General features: G+C 43.9%; 1 protein-coding gene across 2 annotated transcripts in view; it reads right to left on the reverse strand.

Moving 5' to 3' along the window:
* LOC126283974 (glucose dehydrogenase [FAD, quinone]-like) overlaps positions 1-19969 on the reverse strand; it is a 153206-nt gene that overhangs the window by 126287 nt on the left and 6950 nt on the right. The window lies entirely within an intron of this gene.

Raw genomic sequence — 19969 nt, forward strand, 5'->3', positions numbered from 1 at the left:
GTTTTCACATTTGAGTCCCGTGACTGTTAAAGTTAATACAGTGACAATATTTCTAATTTTCGATAGGTTTCCTGTCTCGGAGAACCGACGTAACGTAGCTTCAGAGATACAGAATGTGACGCGATGTGCAGTTAACGGTGCTGCACAGTGCTGTGAATCGACCTGCTGCTTCCTCCTTCCACCTGCACTGCTCATGCCTGCTTTAGAGCAGAGCTGAGGGAAATTTGTTTCTACGCAGATAATGTGTGGGGGTACAGATATATATACTACAAAAATTGTACTTTCGAGTGTTTCCTAGTGGTACCGACCCTAATAAACTACGCCTAGACTCCGTGCAGAGCAGAAGCAGACGAACGCAAGTAAAAAAAGACCATTATTCCTTGATAAATGCGTTCAAAGTCCTAGGCACAAGTACACTTCAATGTACGAGGCTATTTCAGAATGGCAGGCCAAGTAACTTTTATTAAATGCTGCACTACACTTCAAAGTCTCACAGGTACTTGACACTGTCTCGCCAGTCACTATGTCTCTATAAACAACGGTCTGAATGTTCTACCAGTCGTTCAATTCCTCGACGATAGAAATCCATTTCTCGGTGATGGAGCCATTCGAGGATCGCTGCGTGGACGTTCTCATTGTTGGAATATCTCTTCCCACCCGTATGTTCTTCCAGCTTGCCAAAAAGATGGAAATTGCTTGGTACAAGACCTGGACTTTACGATCAGCATCAGACACGTCTTTGCGCCATTGGTCAAATTGTTGGCACCATTTTACTACGACTCAACTCGAAATTATGTCTGGTCCATACACCGTCACAATTTCACGATGCATCAGTGTGCAATTTACAGGCTTTGGCCACAAGAACTACAGAGTCCGTCAGAAAAATGTATACACACTTTAAGGAACGAAAAGTATTTCTCGTGCGTTTGTTTTGCATTTAATAATTGATCACACATGTTGCACAACCTTCAGTTCAGCACATGGTTGCTTTAAATGTTCACCGTTGGCGGCTATACACATAACAGAAAGGCGAGCGGTCGCCGCAACTACGTCACTCATTGTTACAGTGGAGATCGCTCCACATGTCGCTGTAATCTCCTGGGGCCCGCCGCCGTGGCCGAGCGGTTCTAGGCGCGTCAGTCCGGAATCGCACTGTTGCTACGGTCGCAGGTTCGAATCCTGCCTCGGGCATAGATGTGTGTGATGTCCTTAGCTTAGTTAGGTTTAAGTAGTTCTAAGTCTGAGGCATTGATGACCTCAGATGTTAAGTCCCATAGTTCTCAGTGCCTGTAATCTCCTGGCGAAGTTCCTCTAGCGTGCATGACTTACGTTTATAGATGTTATCTTTCACAGTTCCCCACAAGTAAAGTCCATAGGTGTTAGACCGTGGAAGGAACTCAATGGGCGCTCTTCGTCCAATCCAATGGGCCAGAAAATTGTCATCCAGGAAAGCTCGTACAGCTGGGTGGTTCAAAATGGCTCAAATGACTCTGAGCACTATGGGACATAATATCTGAGGTCATCAGTCCACTAGAACTTAGAACTACTTAAACCTAACTAACCTAAGGGCATCACACACATCCATGCCCGAGGCAGGATTCGAACCTGCAACGTAGCAGTCGCACGGTTCCAGTCTCAAGCGCCTAGAACCGCTAGGCCACACCGGCCGGTGCTTGGTGGTAATGCAGCGGCGCCCCGTCCTGTTGGTAGAAGACCTCTTCATCAGCTCCATACAGCGCAGGTATATCTGGCAAAACACTTCTCCAGAGACAGTAGCATCGAAGAAAAAGGATCCTACTAAGCCCCTAGATGATAGTCCACATCACACGTGAACCCTTGGTAGATTGATCGCTTTATTCACATAAACATGCGGATATTCAGGTGCCTAGTACACACTGTTATGCCGATCAGGGTTCCATTGGGTTTAAAGTGTGCCTCGTCGCTCTACACCACCTCCGTCACAAGTTGTTCATGAGTTAGCATTTGCTCATACCATGCGCAAAATTGCCTTCAGCGATGAGAATTGTCATCATTACTCGCTTGCAGTTCTCAGAATTCTTCGTACACTTGTATTGCTAACTACCACTTTACGTGCACATTGCGCAGGAGACTTCTGTGGAGAATTAACAAATGTTTCCAACACGAGAGCCGACGAAGCAGGACTTGTAGCTGTGCGCTGTTTTCCTGATCTTCCTTTCTGAATATCACAAATCGCTCAACGCAATTCAAACTTGTAAATGATGCGTTTAATTGTTAGACGAGTTGGTGGTTCTGTTCAAACTTTCGCCCCGACTGACGTTACAGTTCGACGGCGTTATCAAACTTGAAAAAACACTTCACAATGCGGCCAAAGGCGCTGCAGTCATGGACTGTGCGGTTGATCTCGCGGAGGTTCGAGTCCTCCCTCCAGCATGGGTGTGTGTGTGTGTGTTTGTCCTTTGGATAACTTCGGTTGAGTAGTGTGTAAGCTTAGCGATTGATGGCCTTAGTAATTAAGTTCCATAAGATTTCACACGCATTTGAACATTTTGAACTTCACAATAAATTTTTGATGCTCGAATGTCAAGCGTGCTCCAGCCATCTTGTTTTCTCAGTACCGAGATGAAAGTGCTAACAGCTGTTGAACCAAAGACCATACTACAAGAGACTCTTAAATCAAACGGCAGTATCGATATCCCTGTAGAGCCTGACAAAGAGTGTACACATTCTTCTGGCGGCTCTGTGCAGTGTCCCGCGGGCAGTATCTTTCCTGTTGCCGGCCCGTTTCATCCACACGCAGTGGTGCACCTGCCACCTGAAACCGCGAACATTTGCCCTTTCCTGAGTGTGCGCCACTCTCGTTGCGCATTTGTTTCAGCCCAGGACCCCGCGTATAACTTACTTCGTGATGTCCCTCTGTAATAACTACAACGATGCACTTGATGAAGGCTGAATGCATTTACTGGAGTGTTGCAAGTGGAATGTAACACTTACTGTGTCGCCACAAATACAGCACATAAGGTCGTAGTTTCAGCAGCAGCACCCTCCTCGGGCCTTCCCACTGCCTAAGAAAATGGCGAGAATCCACTGTTCCTCCTTCGACTGCGTTGTGTTGTAGCACGTTTGGCCACACCAGAGAGTATAAAATGTTGTCTTTGTGCTCCCAAGTTTCGCCGCTTTCGTAAAACAGTGCGACGTGGAGAAGTTTCAGACTGGTGCCGCCTTACGGCCGGGAAGCGCACAGTTGTTATTTCGTGTAGAGAAGCGACAGTGTGTCGGATCTGACTCCATAAATGCAGTACTAGGATCAGGGCGGAGGTTGTTAGACATGAGAGTGGATCTGCATAACGAGGGCTGTCGGTATTCACAAGTCGCATGCTTTCGAGGACGTTGTCTTGCCGAAAAAAATGTTAGGCTGCTGATCCATTAAATTCACAGCGAAAGCGCGTGGAATGACGGTTACGTACGCCTGTACCGTCAAAGAAACCGCACAGCAACCTATCTTTAGTATTAGAGACTCCCAATTGGACCACCCTTTCGCGACACTGACGTTCATAGATCGCTGTGCATATGCTTATTTGAGACAGCTATTAATTTGTGGCATACATATCATCTATCATGAAAAGAGCGAACTGAAATAAACATCTTAGGTGGTTAGTATGTAAACTCACAAACCTTAACATTCAAATTATGACGCTTGTACTGTAACATCTGTGATTGACTGCGATTACAATGCTTGTTATATGAGCTGCCGCTCTTCATCTTTGATGACTACTTTTACAGCTGATACGAACCGTCCGGACAGTCGTGGGACTGGACTGGTTGCTGGAGGTGGAACCTGGTTGCAGCGTTTATCGTTTCCTCGCGGCCCCCGTCTACCGCACGGGCAGCACAGCCGCCCCACGCTACGCCGGGCGCCTCCGGGCTTCTTGGCCTTTCCCAAAACAGGACCGCCTCGGCTCCAGAGCACGCTGGAAGTTTCCGGCCGGCGCCGCTGGAGCCGGTCTTCCGTGGTGATCGGTCGTTACGTCACGACTTGCAGTTTTCTCTGCTGCTGCTGCGTGCACCTCTTCCGCGTCCGAACACAGCCGCTCTCTGGTGCGGCCTTGAACTTTCTCTCACGTCCGGGCTACCGTACGGGTGACCGCAGGCGGCATGTCACATCGATATACCTCACCCCGCTTCTGGAGCTCGTAACTCCTCCTGGCAGCCGACCCCGGAATTTGCCGCTCGTAGCGCAATGCTTGGTTGATGTCTTAGAGGCAAAAGTAGACTACGTGTGCTAATACAGTACCTGTCACCTCTGTCTTTAATGAAGCTGAAGAGATGTTTACCACTCAGTACTTCTCTGGATGAAGCCAAAATAACTCCATATATTTTGTCGTTACTGGCTTCGAACAAAACGTTCATCTTCAGGTGGCTGCAGTACACTAATGAGATGAGCTGTCGATAATTCTTTGCATTATTTTGGGAGACATGACGCTGCAGAAAAAGACTGTAATGCATGGTAAAGAAGTGGAATTGTAAATAAAGTAGCTGAAGTCAATGCAAAAACAATAGAATGAATTGCCCATATATTTAGAGTGACATCATCCAGTTCCTTTCTCAAAAATTTCATGTTTACACAAGTCAGGAAATATGATACTGGGTCGATCATCGTTTTCACATATTGCAAAATCTTCAAGCCTAAAATAATATTGTCCAAGAATGAAGAGAATAACCTCACATTGTGAGGACGTTTTTTTCAGCATGAACAAATAGCACAAATAGTCGGTGCAAAGCAAGAATATACATAATATTTACGCGACACGTCAAATGCAGTCTGATACATCAGAGTGTAATCGGTATGGTGTTGACAGGAGCATAGATAATGCCAGCCTAAAATGAATTCATGCTCACTTTCTCTCTCTCTCTCTCTCTCTCTCTCTCTCACACACACACACACACACCCACACACACACCACACACACACACACACACACACACACACACACACACACACACGCACGCACTCGCTCAGTTCATTGCTTCAGATTTGCACTATTTTAATATCTGATTTTACCTTGAGACTGGAGGAATGCTTAGAATTGTCAGCAGTATTCAGTGTGTTACACTATTTTAATATCTGATTTTACCTTGAGACTGAAGGATTGCTGAGAATTGCCGGCAGTATTCGGTGTGTTTTTCTCTTCGATGTAAATAGCCCTAAGACGGAACTCTGCTTTATCGTTCTGAAGTTAAAGGAAAGTAATAACTGAAAAACGGATCTGACCGGAAAAAAAGAAGGTGGAGCTTAAAGAGGAGTTAAATATTTTCCAATACACACTTAGCACGGCATCACAAGTTGGATGACAAAGTACGTCGGTGGAAAAGGCTAGGTTCACTGAAGGTCATACAGTCCTGCCTCCACAGTGGATGGAAAACAACTGTCTGACGCTGTTTACAACACGCAGACTATACACCTGTGAGGAAATGCTTGTGCAACCAAAGTGACCCCCCTACGACATGTGGTATCCACATAAAATATGTAGTGACTGGGAGAACAAAAAAAAGAAAAAAGACCTCCAGGGATTAGTCACGTCAAGGGAATAAATTTTAGTGTAAGAAACTAAGCTGTGAACTGAAATATTGTGAGAAACACTGATGTATTTAAGTTGATGGGCGTTTATGATGGAAAAGCAGCGGACTCCAGTAGCATGAAGATCCAAGGGCCTTTCAACCCAACCAATCTTTCGTATATCTTGTGTTCCTGCAGGTGATGAATGACTAAATACCCTCCTTTTGGAGGGTGTCTGAGAATGGTGCTTTAATTTATTCTTACGCTAGATGTCATCTTTGTATTTTCTAGCAGGACAGCAATGAATATCGTGCGTCTTTCAACGCACGAGATGAACGGCTTTCTAGTGAAATCGGATAGCATCACGTGGCCCGTCGAGAATCTGTTACGATAACATCGTGCACCAAGTGTAAGGAAACCCTGGCGGTCACTGTCGCTGGCTTCAGCTGCTTTGGTTCAAAAGTATCTCGTATAGCGTCCTCCTAGCGTGTGCATATAGAGCGACGCTGAAATCGCCCCTGCAACATGTCGTATCCTCGTGTAAAAGTGTTCCACACTATTTGCACCTATTATCGCAGTTGCTCCTAACACGTCGCACGCGTCCTTAAAAGAGGAACATGTTTGCAGGATGTACAGGTAAGGAATGTTGTCACATCTTTTGGAGAGCTCGTTGCCTAAGCGTTAGATGTGTGTTCGTGACGTATTCGATTTAGAAGATCACACCACCCAAAGTTGTAGGAGTAACTGTAGAACAAGACGTACGATGATCGAAACATATCCTGCAGTGTTTCCACGGCGGACCATGGAAGCGTACGGCCACTGTAGGGTGTATGTCCCCATACTGTGAAGCTCCGTGTCAGAGGCACATGACGCTTTTTAATGTTCTCCGGTAGTCTCCATTCTCCTCTGCTCGATGTCACAGCCACAGACAGGCATCACTGATTGCAAGACAGAATGTGTTGCAATAGCTAAAGGCAACCAACCTGTATTTGCCTTACCCTAGGTCATTAAGCTATCAATGGAGAACAGTTAATGAAAGGAGCGGTACTCCTATAGGTCACAGCAAACGATTCCTCGCTGTCCTAGCTCACCACCTGGAGGCAACATTGTTCAAAATTCATCCTACGTGCTGTGCAATCTCAATGGCGGACGGCTGCTGGTGTGATGCGGAGATACGAGAGAGGATGTGGGCGCCTTTGCCGCTCAGGATCGGTATGAAGGCACGTGTACCTTGGCTGGAACACCGGCACCAACACGGATGCACGGCTGACACCGCACGTCCACGTTGCACGTTGGACAGCTCTTCGGGAGGATCGTGCAGTTCTTGTAAACCCACATACGACCTTCATAAAGCACTGGTAAAACAGCGAATTGCGTTCATCAGAGTTGTGCAGGCATGCTTCTGGTGCTTACTAAGTTATTACGGGCTTGGAGTTGTTGTTGGTAAAAGCGTCCCTACCACGTCAAACGCACGTCAACTTTACAATTGTAATACGACAAGTAATATTAAAATGATTTGAGTACATGAAGTGGCAATGTGAGTAAATAATACTGAAAATGAATCAATAAAGTTAATGCCGGCAGTACATGTGCTACTGCACCCGCTGCCACTAATATTGATGATGATAATAATAATAATAATAATAATAATAATAATAATAATAATGAGACTGACAACAGTAATGACAGTGGCAGATATAAAAAAAAATTAGGTGTACAAGATAAATTTTTTCCGGTATAGTGTGTCTGGTTAAAAGAAATTTAAGGAGACTATATCAGCTAAGAATAACGGGAAAAGATGAAGCTCGGGTTGCAAAGAAGGGTGTACGAGGATAATGAGTGCGGACAGGTGCAGAGGTAACCCTTGTTGTTGCTTTAGTGGGTGTGTCAGTAGTTGTCTTCTGAAGCGGCAGATGGCGTTCAGTTCTGCAATCTAATGCGAGAGATGTTCCCGGGGCCGTGTTCTTGCTGCTGAGAAGGACTTCAAAAAGTGAGACAGAAGCTGTTTAGCTGTGATGGGAACGCGTGTTTCTGCCATTTTGTTCAGGTAAGTTGTACAGAGTTTCAGAGAGAGCATAAGGGAACAATTGACAGGAATAGGGGAAAGAAATACAGTAGAAGAAGAATGGGTAGCTCTGAGGGATGTAGTAGTGAAGGCAGCAGAGGATAAAGTAGGTACAAAGACGAGGGCTGCTAGAAATCCTTGGGTAACAGAAGAAATATTGAATTTAATTGATGAAAGGAGAAAATATAAAAATGCAGTAAATGAAGCAGGCAAAAAGGAATACAAACGTCTCAAAAATGAGATCGACAGGAAGTGCAAAATGGCTAAACAGGGATGGCTAGAGGACAAATGTAAGGATGTAGAAGCTTATCTCACTAGGGGTAAGATAGATACTGCCTACAGGAAAATTAAAGAGACCTTTGGAGAGAAGAGAACCACGTGTATGAATATCAAGAGCTCAGATGGCAGCCCAGTTCTAAGCAAAGAAGGGAAGGCAGAAAGGTGGAAGGAGTATATAGAAGGTTTATACAAGGGCGATGTACTTGAGGACAATATTATGGAAATAGAAGAGGATGTAGATGAAGACGAAATGGGAGATACGATACTGCGTGAAGAGTTTGACAGAGCACTGAAAGACCTGAGTCGAAACAAGGCCCCCGGAGTAGACAACATTCCATTAGAACTACTGACGGCCTTGGGAGAGCCAGTCATGACAAAACTCTACCAGCTGGTGAGCAAGATGTATGAGACAGGCGAAATACCCTCAGACTTCAAGAAGAATATAATAATTCCAATCCCAAAGAAAGCAGGTGCTGACAGATGTGAAAATTACCGAACTATCAGTTTAATAAGCCACGGCTGCAAAATACTAACGCGAATTCTTTACAGACGAATGGAAAAACTGGTAGATGCAGACCTCGGGGAGGATCAGTTTGGATTCCGTCGAAATGTTGGAACACGTGAGGCAATACTGACCTTACGACTTATCTTAGAAGAAAGATTAAGAAAAGGCAAACCTACGTTTCTAGCATTTGTAGACTTAGAGAAAGCTTTTGACAATGTTGACTGGAATACTCTTTTTCAAATTCTAAAGGTGGCAGGGGTAAAATACAGGGAGCGAAAGGCTATTTATAATTTGTACAGAAACCAGATGGCAGTAATAAGAGTCGAGGGGCATGAAAGGGAAGCAGTGGTTGGGAAAGGAGTGAGACAGGGTTGTAGCCTCTCCCCGATGTTATTCAATCTGTATATTGAGCAAGCAGTAAAGGAAATAAAAGAAAAATTTGGAGTAGGTATTAAAATTCATGGAGACGAAGTAAAAACTTTGAGGTTCGCCGATGACATTGTAATTCTGTCAGAGACGGCAAAGGACTTGGAAGAGCAGTTGAACGGAATGGACAGTGTCTTGAAAGGAGGATATAAGATGAACATTAACAAAAGCAAAACGAGGATAATGGAATGTAGTCAAATTAAATCGGGTGATGCTGAGGGAATTAGATTAGGAAATGAGACACTTAAAGTAGTAAAGGAGTTTCGCTATTTAGGAAGTAAAATAACTGATGATGGTCGAAGTAGAGAGGATATAAAATGTAGACTGGCAATGGCAAGGAAAGCGTTTCTGAAGAAGAGAAATTTGTTAACATCGAATATAGATTTATGTATCAGGAAGTCGTTTCTGAAAGTATTTGTTTGGAGTGTAGCCATGTATGGAAGTGAAACATGGACGATAACTAGTTTGGACAAGAAGAGAATAGAAGCTTTCGAAATGTGGTGCTACAGAAGAATACTGAAGATAAGGTGGATAGATCACGTAACTAATGAGGAGGTACTGAATAGGATTGGGGAGAAGAGAAGTTTGTGGCACAACTTGACTAGAAGAAGGGATCGGTAGGTAGGACATGTTTTGAGGCATCAAGGGATCAGAAATTTAGCATTGGAGGGCAGCGTGGAGGGTAAAAATCGTAGAGGGAGACCGAGAGATGAGTACACTAAGCATATTCAGAAGGATGTAGGTTGCAGTAGGTACTGGGAGATGAAGCAGCTTGCACAGGATAGAGTAGCATGGAGAGCTGCATCAAACCAGTCTCAGGACTGAAGACAACAACAACAATAAGTGCGTTAAGGTCAAGGAAAGACGTGAGGTAAGTGTTCGTTGATAAAACAGCAGAGAAAAATGGTATGGAAATCACTGAACTTGTCTGCACGCAGCCAGGATAGCTGTGCATGTTGTTGTTGTGGACTTCAGTCCTGAGACTGGTTTGATGCAGCTCTCCATGCTACTCTATCCTATGCAAGCTTCATCATCTCCCAGTACCTACTGCAACCTACATCCTTCTGAATCTGCTTAGTGTAGTCATCTCTTGGTCTCCCTCTACGATTTCTACCCTCCACGCTGCCCTCCAATACTAAATTGGTGATCCCTTGATGCCTCAGAACATGTCCTACCAACCGATCCCTTCTTCTGGTCAAGTTGTGCCAGAAACTTCTCTTCTCCCCAATCCGATTCAATACTTCCTCATTAGTAATGGGATCTACCCATCTAATCTTCAGCATTCTTCAGTAGCACCACATTTCGAAAGCTTCTATTCTCTTCTTGTCCAAACTATTTATCGTCCATGTTTCACTTCCATACATGGCTACACTCCATACAAATACTTTCAGAAATGTCTTCCTGACGGTTAAATCTATACTCGATGTTAACGAGTTTCTCTTCTTCAGAAACGCTTTCCTTGCCATTGCCAGTCTACGTCTTATATCCTCTCTACTTCGACCATCATCAGTTATTTTGCTCCCCAAATAGCAAAACTCCTTTACTACTTTAAGTGTCTGATTTCCTAATCTAATACCCTCAACATCACCCGACTTAATTCGACTACATTCCATTATCCTCGTTTTGCTTTTGTTGATGTTCATCTTATATCCTGCTTTCAGGACACTGTCCATTCCGTTCAACTGCTCTTCCAAGTCCTTTGCTGTCTCTGACAGAATTACGATGTCATCGGCGAACCTCAAAGTTTTTATTTCTTGTCCATGGATTTTAATACCTACTCCGAATTTTTCTTTTGTTTCCTTCACTGCTTGCTCAATATACAGATTGAATAACATCGGGGAGAGACTAAAACCCTGTCTCACCCCCTTATCAACTACTGCCTTCCTTTCATGTCCCTCGACTCTAATAACTGCCATCTGGTTTCTATACAAATTGTAAATAGCCTTTCGATCCATGTTTTTTAGCCCTGCCGCCTTCAGAATTTGAAAGAGAGTATTCCAGTCAACATTGTCAAAAGCTTTCCCTAAGTCTCGAAATGCTAGAAAAGTAGGTTTGCCCTTCCTTAATCTAGCTTCTAAGATAAGTAGCTGTACATATGATTCTGAAATATGATCAAAGAGTCGAACGTTACAGATACAACGAACATAGACGTTTATAGCCAGTTCCAGGAGCCGTGAGCTTTTCTGAGAAAGGTCTTGTACGATAACATCGCTGTAGTCAATAATTACAAGTATAAGTGCTTGTACAAGTTTCTTTTTCAGTTTAAGAGGGAACAGCTTTTGTATTTTTGTAGAGCATGGAGGGAATGCTAATGCCTTTTTTGCACACTGTACTTACGGGCCCAGTCCAATTTAGATTTTCATCTGTTATTACTCCTAGGCTCAGTGCTGAAGGAGTGAAGCTGATATTCGTTAAAGATTGTAGGGATTCCAGATATTTGGCGCTAATCAGCCTAGAATGATCGCCAGTGCCACTTGGTTTTTGGATGGATTGAGCTTTAGCCCTGTAACCTGCGCCCATTTTGATAGTTTGCACAGGTCGGTACTGAGATTCTCTGAAGCTGCCTTCATGTCTGTTGGTTTTGCACTTAGCTGCAACTGCAGGTCACCAGCGTGCATGTGGTGTTTTCAGAAGGACAAAACTGGTGTTATTCAGGTACAATGAAAAGTGTGTGGGACCCAATGCCGAGCCTGATACGACAATGTATTTGCCTCTAACGTGGCTTTACAGTACCGGACATGACACAATGGAGGCGAGACGTCAGGTATTAGCGAAACCATTGCACTTCACTTGGAGAGAAATTTAGGTTGCTAGATAAGCGTTAGGTGCCTACACCGAGGTCCGTGGGTTCAGTTTGGTAGTTAACGACACTGCACCGTCATTCTGGGGGACGAGTAGTGGCCTTGGAGGGGCCTCGTACCTCCGCAGTCACTGACCCCGGCTGTAGCTGAGATCGCCCTCCGTGGTCTCATGCTCTGGTAGTCGTAAAGAAAAGGTAACAGCGCAGGTGGAAAGGGGGGTGGGGGGGGGGGGGGGGAGGGGGGCGTAGCACGTCTGACGGGAGGCGCGCTCTGCCCCAGCGCAGGGTCTCTGGTCCGTGCCTTCAGCACTGCAGCCAACAAATATATGGGCGTGCTCGGGGACGTTCACATTAATTTACCGTGACCAGATGAGTCTCCTGGTAAACCGACATTGCCAAGAAAAAATAAGAAAAACTGTTGCATCGGTGGCGTGAGTGGAGTGAATGGATATCCGTAAGATATTCCTCTCTGAGCGAGGTGCTCACAAACTCAGCAGGAGAAGTGCTCAGGCGTCCTAACTGCTGGCCCGAATGTGGTTTTCCAGGGTTTGCATAGACAGAGGGAAGTCTGGATGTTTCGATATAATTAAAAAGCGATTTTTGTCGTCGCCTGTCCAGATGAGTTAGAGCTCCATTTCTAAGGACGTTGACTTTGACGGCACGGTTAATCCTAGCCTTCGTTTTATAACACGGGTAATTATCAGTTTGGTGCTGTAGAACTGATGTTAAGCGTGTGTTAAGGCTGGCATTTTACTTCAGCATATGACGGTGAGTTACCTATATCCCAGGCTATTTAACTACAAACATTCACGACCGAAACCTTTACTTACGTTTGTACAACGGAGAAAGTTTTTCTTTGTTGACAGTGCGTTCAAACCTCCCAAAGATTGGATGAGGAATTCCACTTTATGCAAGAAACTTTTTTAGTTTTGTTTTACCCAGGCATGTTACAGCACTTTTTGTGCTATCTTCAGTGGGTTACTTTATTTCCTGTCTGTAAAATTGTTATTACATATTAAAGTTAATGTAATCCCTCGTCCAATTTTCTTAGCAAGCACGGAAATAAGAAGAACTGCAACACCACAAGGTGTTACCCGCCAAAGATGCTGCTGCAGCTGCTTCAGCGTCAAACATGTTTACTACTGATAAGCTAGACGAAATACGGATACACAATGAAGTGCTTTCCCGCTAGACTTCACTGAAAAACTTGACCCTTTTCCTGATGCCACCCAATACTGCCTTAAGGGGTTATCTGTAGTAAGGTTATCGACACCTGTCTCTCTTTACCCCTTGGAACGCATAAAGTATTAACAGTTTGTAAAAGGTTCTAAAATTCTTATTCCTTCACATCTATTTTCTTGCTGTCGTAAATACTATTTACAGAGACACTCTGTCGTTTTGTAAGTAATTACTGACTTATAAACGTGCCTTAGACAGTACTTATGCTGTAATGACCCAGTTATCCTGGTCCCCAGAGTTGAGTTGTCATCAGCCAGGGCGCCCTTCCGAAACTTTCCCACTTTTACAGTTTTAAATGATGACAGCATTTGGAATAAGTGTAGTCGTTGGGATAAGGGTAGTTGTGGGAATGAAAGGAAAAATCTTTAAAAATAAACCGAACTAATTAATTACAATCATGAAATTATGATACATTCTTGTATATATAGTGTGATTATAATTAAAGTTAAACATTCCATCCGCTGTAGAAATAACACCACAGGTCAGAATGACGTCAAATTGCAACGGAGTATTATCGGAGAAGGGGGAAAATGTATGGCAGAAGAAAAATAAATAGTTACAACAAATAGCAATAGATGTTGCTGTATGCATGACAATTTAATAGTGGTCGACTACAAATGACAAATGAATCATACAACAATGCTTAAGGCGTACGTTTGACGTTAAACAAACTCTACTACTCAGTGTGCGTGGGTGTACAGGTGTGATACTCTTAGTTACGTGAGCCCATCCACCACGGAAAAATTATATCACATGGTATGGGAAAAATCGGTTTTCAGTTGTCAAAAAATGTTTCAAATGGCTCTGAGCACTATGGGACTTAACACCTGAGGTCATCAGTCCTCTAGAACTTAGAACTAATTAAACCTAACTAACCTAAGGACATCACACACATCCATGCCCGAGGCAGGATTCGAACCTGCGACCGTAGCAGACGTGCGGTTCCAGACTGAAGCGCCTAGAACCGCACGGCCACCGCGGCCGACTTTTTCAGTTGTCCTGAGGCCAAAAGAAAGCATCACTCACATCGGCTTTTAATTGTCCTGAGGCCAAAAACAGCATAAAAAGCTTCAATCACATTGGTTTTTAATTTCTTAAGGCCAAAAACCACATAAAAAGCAGTGCCAAAAACGTCATAAAAAGCCGGATTATTAATTTCGGAGTGACTGACACAAAACATCTTCAGTATGCTGTCCACCGTTCTCCGCAACAAGTTGAAACCGAGAAACATCATGTTCCACAACTGATCGAAGTTTTTCGTGGGTCACGTTAAGAATGTGTTGCACAGTGCGTGCCTTAAAAAAAATGGCTCAAATGGGTCTGAGCACTATGGGACTTAACATCTATGGTCATCAGTCCCCTAGAACTTAGAACTACTTAAACCCAGCTAACCTAAGGGCGTCACACAACACCCATTCAGCGTGCCTTCAATGCAGCCAAGTTTGCAATCGGCACACTGAACACAACATCTTTAAGACAGCCCCATAGCCAGAAGTCACACTGATTAATAGCAGCTGATTGGGACGGCCAGGCTGTAGGGAAATGGCGGCTGATGATTCTTGCATTTCCGAAATGGTGCTTCAGCAGCTGCTTAATTGGATTTGCTATGTGCGGAGGTGCGCCATCTTGCATAAAAATGATCCCGTCCACACATCCACGCTGTTGGAGAGCTGGAATGATGTTATTGCGCGAAAGACACTCATTGCGCTTACCAGTGACGGTACAGGTAACAGGACCGGAAGCACCTGTTTCTTCGTAAAATATGGTCCTCTGATAAATGATGCCGTAAACCCGCACCACACAGTGATCTTTTCAGGATAAAGTGGTACTGGTTGATTTGAGTGTGGATTTTCCGTTGACCATATTCGACAACAGGAATTTTGAATGGATGCATGTTTCGTAGGATTTTAAACACCGTGCACTACACGTTTGCACACCACCTCTCGTCTCCTCCTGCATTTCTGTGGCCACTGCTTCCAATGTCGTCGAATTAATTCGTTTCCGCCCTCTACCAGGTTGCACACTAAAAGAAACAGTCTTTTCGAATCATTTTCCGCAGACCCACGGCAGTCATCGGACCACCGCCTTTTTTCAAACCCTTCAGTGTCCGGAGCTTCTGCAGAGCGACGTGTGCGCAGTCATCATTCTTGCAATGCAGCTTTACAAGCAGAGCGCGACCCTGCATTGAGACAGTCATGGCGAACGTCGCAGACGCGAAAGGAGTAAAAGCCGCGCACCCGGCGTGCTTGTACCAACATCAGTGGGTCGTGCACATGGCAGGTGTTCCCATGTACGTATTGTGACACATACAGCGCCATCTATTGATCAATTTTCACACTATTTTTTTTTCTTCTGCCATAAGTTTTCCCACTTCTCCGATAATATTCCGTTGCAATTTGACGTCATTCTGACCTGTGTTGTTATTTCTTATCCTTTTGGAAGTTTAATTATGATCACCTTGTATAATTCCAAGCACATACTTCTGAACAAAATTCTTTAGAAGCATTACAATACCTCAATGTAAACGGTACTTGACGTAAGAATTATAATCTTTGTGCACTTTTTGTTTTTAATTTTCTTTAAGGGATAAAAAATTTTTAGTTGATTTAGCTACTCTTAAAAAGGCTATATACAATTGTCCAGGAGGAAAGACGGGACGTTTTAGAAACAATCCTGCTCTTTGTCGCTGTGACTTGTTTATAGTTATGGAAAATGCAGTTTTAATAGGCAACTGTCTTCTTGTGAAGAGAAAAGACATGCTTAGATCAGATATTTTTTGTGCTGTTGGAGTCAAACTTGTTTTCCAAATTTTAAGATCAGGTAAGTAGTACAAAATTTTCCGTCACTTGCTGCGTCCGTTCGCCATGTCACCCCAGAAACTGTGCCGGTACGAGGCCCTGTTGCATCTGATGCGCAGAGAGGGAAACGTGTAGAACGCGTAAACACTGCGTAAAGCCGTGTTTTCACAGACCTGAATTTCTTACACTTACGCCCCCCACCAACACCATCTTACATGTGAAAACACTCTACTTGCACAGTTTCGTACCAACTTACACGTAAGTTACGAAAGTTGAAAGGCGTTCTACTTTACTGCACGATGTCGCTTTCCGCCACCATCGCCTACGAGCTTCAGCAACTGCCTGTAGGTGAATCTGCTCTCATTCTGCTCTGGTTCATTCGATAGCACCGACCTAGAATCGTTTGTTTGTGTGCGTAAAACGTTAGCGTCATGCCAGAATAATGGGCTTAGTTTTCAAGTAAGTAAATAAATACTTCCTAAAGTGGCAAAACGTTCTTAAACAGTGCGAAAGGAACACCTTTCTAGCATTGAGCACCTTTTTGTGATCACTTATTTGTAATAGAGTAACACAGTATCGTTCGGAGTGACGAAATGGATTAAAAAGCATTGTAACTGTGTGTGTGAACTGTGAACTTCTTGAGAATCAAATCACTGCAAAACAGGTCATACTAGAAGGTATTTTTTATTTCAGTACAATGATAATAACGCTTTGCTCTAGTTAGTGAATGTAAGCATTACGGTGAAATATAATTTCATTTGTGGCATTAGATATTTAAAACTGCCCTTGACACTCATTAAAATCCGTGCAAGTATAACGGTGATCGTGTTAGCGCTATCAATGACTGCTCTGCACAGTAGCACAAAGTTTGGTTACAAAATTAAATACTGTACCTGTAACAAGGAAAAAAGGAAAAGAAAAAAGAAAAGCGTCTTCATAGCACCTGTGGCCTATCAGATCCGTAACTTAACCATGAAAGTGAAAACAAAACTGAACTGTAAAGGCGGAAATGTTACTTTTCGATCTACCTTCAGCGTATTGTAGACAACAACAAAATTTGAAGCAGTGCTCTCTGGAATGTAATACATATGAGGTGCGACAATAAAGTAATGAGGCTGATTTTCTTTGCAAGATGTGGCTACTCTGCAGGCTTGTGTAGGCGCAACATCATTGAGCTTGCTCTATAAACTGCTTATATAGTCCAAGCGGCACGTTGATGCAACTGCTCAGTCATGAGCCGTGCTGTAATAAGGTAACACGTGTTTGGGTCTCTCGTCGCGGAAATGGGACCGCATAATATTGCTCAACGGTATGCCATTTATTTTTGCGTTAAATTGGGTGAAAACGCAACGACAACTTACAGTAAGCTTCAGAAGGATTTTGGAGAGGAGGTTATGTAAAGAGCTCAAGTTTTTCGTTGGCATAAAATGTTAAGTGAAGGCAGAACGAATGTTAAAGATGAAGACCACAGCGGACGACCATCAACTTCACAGACGAATGTCAACTTGGCCAGGGTGCGTGAACTCGTACGATCTGAACGAAGATTATCCGTGAAAATAATTGCAGAGGAACTGAACGTCAATGTAGAGACGGTTCGTCTAATAATAACTGAAGATCTTGGTATGAGAAAGATTTGTGCATAAATGGTCCCCAAAAATATCACACCACAACAGTAAGACACGGAAAAATGTGGCAGCCGATCTATTAGAGCAAACGGAAATCAATCCAGAATTGTTGAGCCGTATTATCACTGGTGATGAAAATTGGTTTCTTTAGTACGTTCCAGAGACAAAACGCCGAAGTTCGCAATGGTGCTCAAAGGTGTCACCCAGACAAAAAATGGCTCGCAAGTGCAAGTCAAAAGTGAAATGCATGCTTGTGCGCTTCTTTGATTCCAAGTGAATTGTTCATAAAGCGTGGGTGGTTCCTGGGCAAACAGTTAAGTAATATTACTACAAAGAAATTTTAGAAAGACTTCGTAAAAGAGTTATTCGCGTCCGTGCGAACATTGCTGATAATTGGATTCTGCATCACGATAATGCTCCATCCCATACTGCTCTATCAGTACAGCAATTTTTAACCTCAAAACAAATTTCAGTACTACCACAGCCACCTTATTGATCAGATATCGCTCCGCGCATGTTTTTTCTATTTCCAAGAGTCAAAACGGCTGTCAAGAGACACCATTTTCAAATAACACGAGATGTCCAAAAAGCTGAGACGAGGGTCTTGGAGGATATTACAGAAGATGAGGTCCAGAAATGTTACCATAAATGGCAGAAGCGCTGGAAAAAGTGTGTTCAGTCAGAAGGGAACTGCTTTGAAGGAGACAACACTAAACTTGACTAAAACGCTAAGCAACTTTTTTTTTCACGTGAGTCTCATTACTTTATTGTCGCACCTCGTACACTGCAGTGACTCCAGTTGGCAGATGTTTCAGTGTTACTCGTAATTTAATGCGAGGTAGCACGGCATCTTACATACGTTTGTTAGACTTTGGTACAGAACCATAAGTATGTCTCATAGACATTTCAGAATTGGTTTTTCGTAGTCGTCCTCGTCAGGTAACTTCCTTATTGGGGTATTGCTTGTTCTTAAATGATTCCTACGAGATGCCCATTTCGATACCGTTAGAAGAAAGATTAAGGAAAGGCAAACCTACGTTTCTAGCATTTGTAGACTTAGAGAAAGCTGTTGACAATGTTGACTGGAATACTCTCTTTCAAATTCTGAAGGCGGCAGGGGTAAAATACAGGGATCGAAAGGCTATTTACAATTTGTACAGAAACCAGATGGCAGTTATAAGAGTCGAGGGACATGAAAGGGAGGCAGTGGTTGGGAAGGGAGTGAGACAGGGTTCTAGTCTCTCCCCGATGTTATTCAATCTGTATATTAAGCAAGCAGTGAAAGAAACAAAAGAAAAATTCGGAGTAGGTATTAAAATCCACGGAGAAGAAAAGAAACTTTGAGGTTCGCCGATGACATCGTAATTCTGTCAGAGACAGCAAAGGACTTGGAAGAGCAGTTAAACGGTATGGACAGTGTCTTGAAAGGAGGGTATAAGATGAACATCAACAGAAGCAAAACGATGGTAATGGAACGTAGTCGAATTAAGTTGGGTGATGCTGAGGGAATTAGATCAGGAAATGAGATACTTAAAGTAGTAAAGGAGTTTTGCTATTTGGGGAGCATAATAACTGATGCTGGTCGAAGTAGAGAGGATATAAAATGTAGACTGGCAATGGCAAGGAAAGCGTTTATGAAGATGAGAAATTTGTTAACATCGAGTATATATTTAAACGTCAGGAAGTCGATTCTGAAAGTATTTGTATGGAGTGTAGCCATGTATGGAAGTGAAACATGGACGATAAATAGTTTAGACAAGAAGAGAATAGAAGCTCTCGAAATGTGGTGCTACAGAAGAATGCTGAAGATTAGATGGGTAGATCACATAACTAATTAGGTGGTATTGAATGGAATTGGGGAGAAGAGGAGCTTGTGGCACAACTTGACTGGAAGAAGGGATCGGTTGGTAGGACATGTTCTGAGACATCGAGGGATCACCAATTTAGTATTGGAGGGCCACGTGGAGGGTAAAAATCGTAGAGGGAGACCAAGAGGTGAATACACTAAACAGGTTCAGAAGGATGTAGACTGCAATAGGTACTGGAAGATTAAGATCTTGAACAGGATAGAGTAGCACGGAGAGCTGTATCAAACCAGTCTCTGGACTGAAGTCCACAACAACAACAACTACTACTACTACTACAACATTTGTATGTCCGATTTTTGTTCATTAACGTCGTTATAAGCTCTTCGGCTAAAAGTTACTAAACCCCGGCACGAATAATTTCACTTGTGGCCATCTTGAAGGACCCGTAAGTAGCATTTCCAACTGTGATGTGTGGAAACGCCAAGGTGCATGTAAGAGTAGGGGCGGGGCGGTGCACGGGTGAGTAGTTGACGCCTGAGGGACCGCGGCCGAACGCCAGGCGTGGAGGGAGCCGGACCTGGAGGACGCGGCCGTCGGCGCGCCGTGCCGCCGCCTGGCACTCGGCGGGCAGTGTCGAGGGCGCTGCACGCTCTGCGGCGGCCGCCGTAATTGCAGCCGATACGCCACTTTCACTTCCGGTCCGGTCCCGCGGCGCGCTTCCAACACAATGGGTCACGCGTGATACAATCTGCGGAATGCCGCCCGCAGCAGGCCGAACCCGGTTTCGCTCGCACGAGGCGTACAGCTAGCTCCCGAGGCAAAACGGCGGCCGCAGTGAGATGAGCAAGGATAGTTGTAACAAAGGCACCGCCTTTGTCGTACATTCAC

The sequence above is a fragment of the Schistocerca gregaria genome, chromosome 8 (assembly GCF_023897955.1).
Source record: "Schistocerca gregaria isolate iqSchGreg1 chromosome 8, iqSchGreg1.2, whole genome shotgun sequence".
NCBI lineage: Eukaryota > Metazoa > Arthropoda > Insecta > Orthoptera > Acrididae > Schistocerca > Schistocerca gregaria.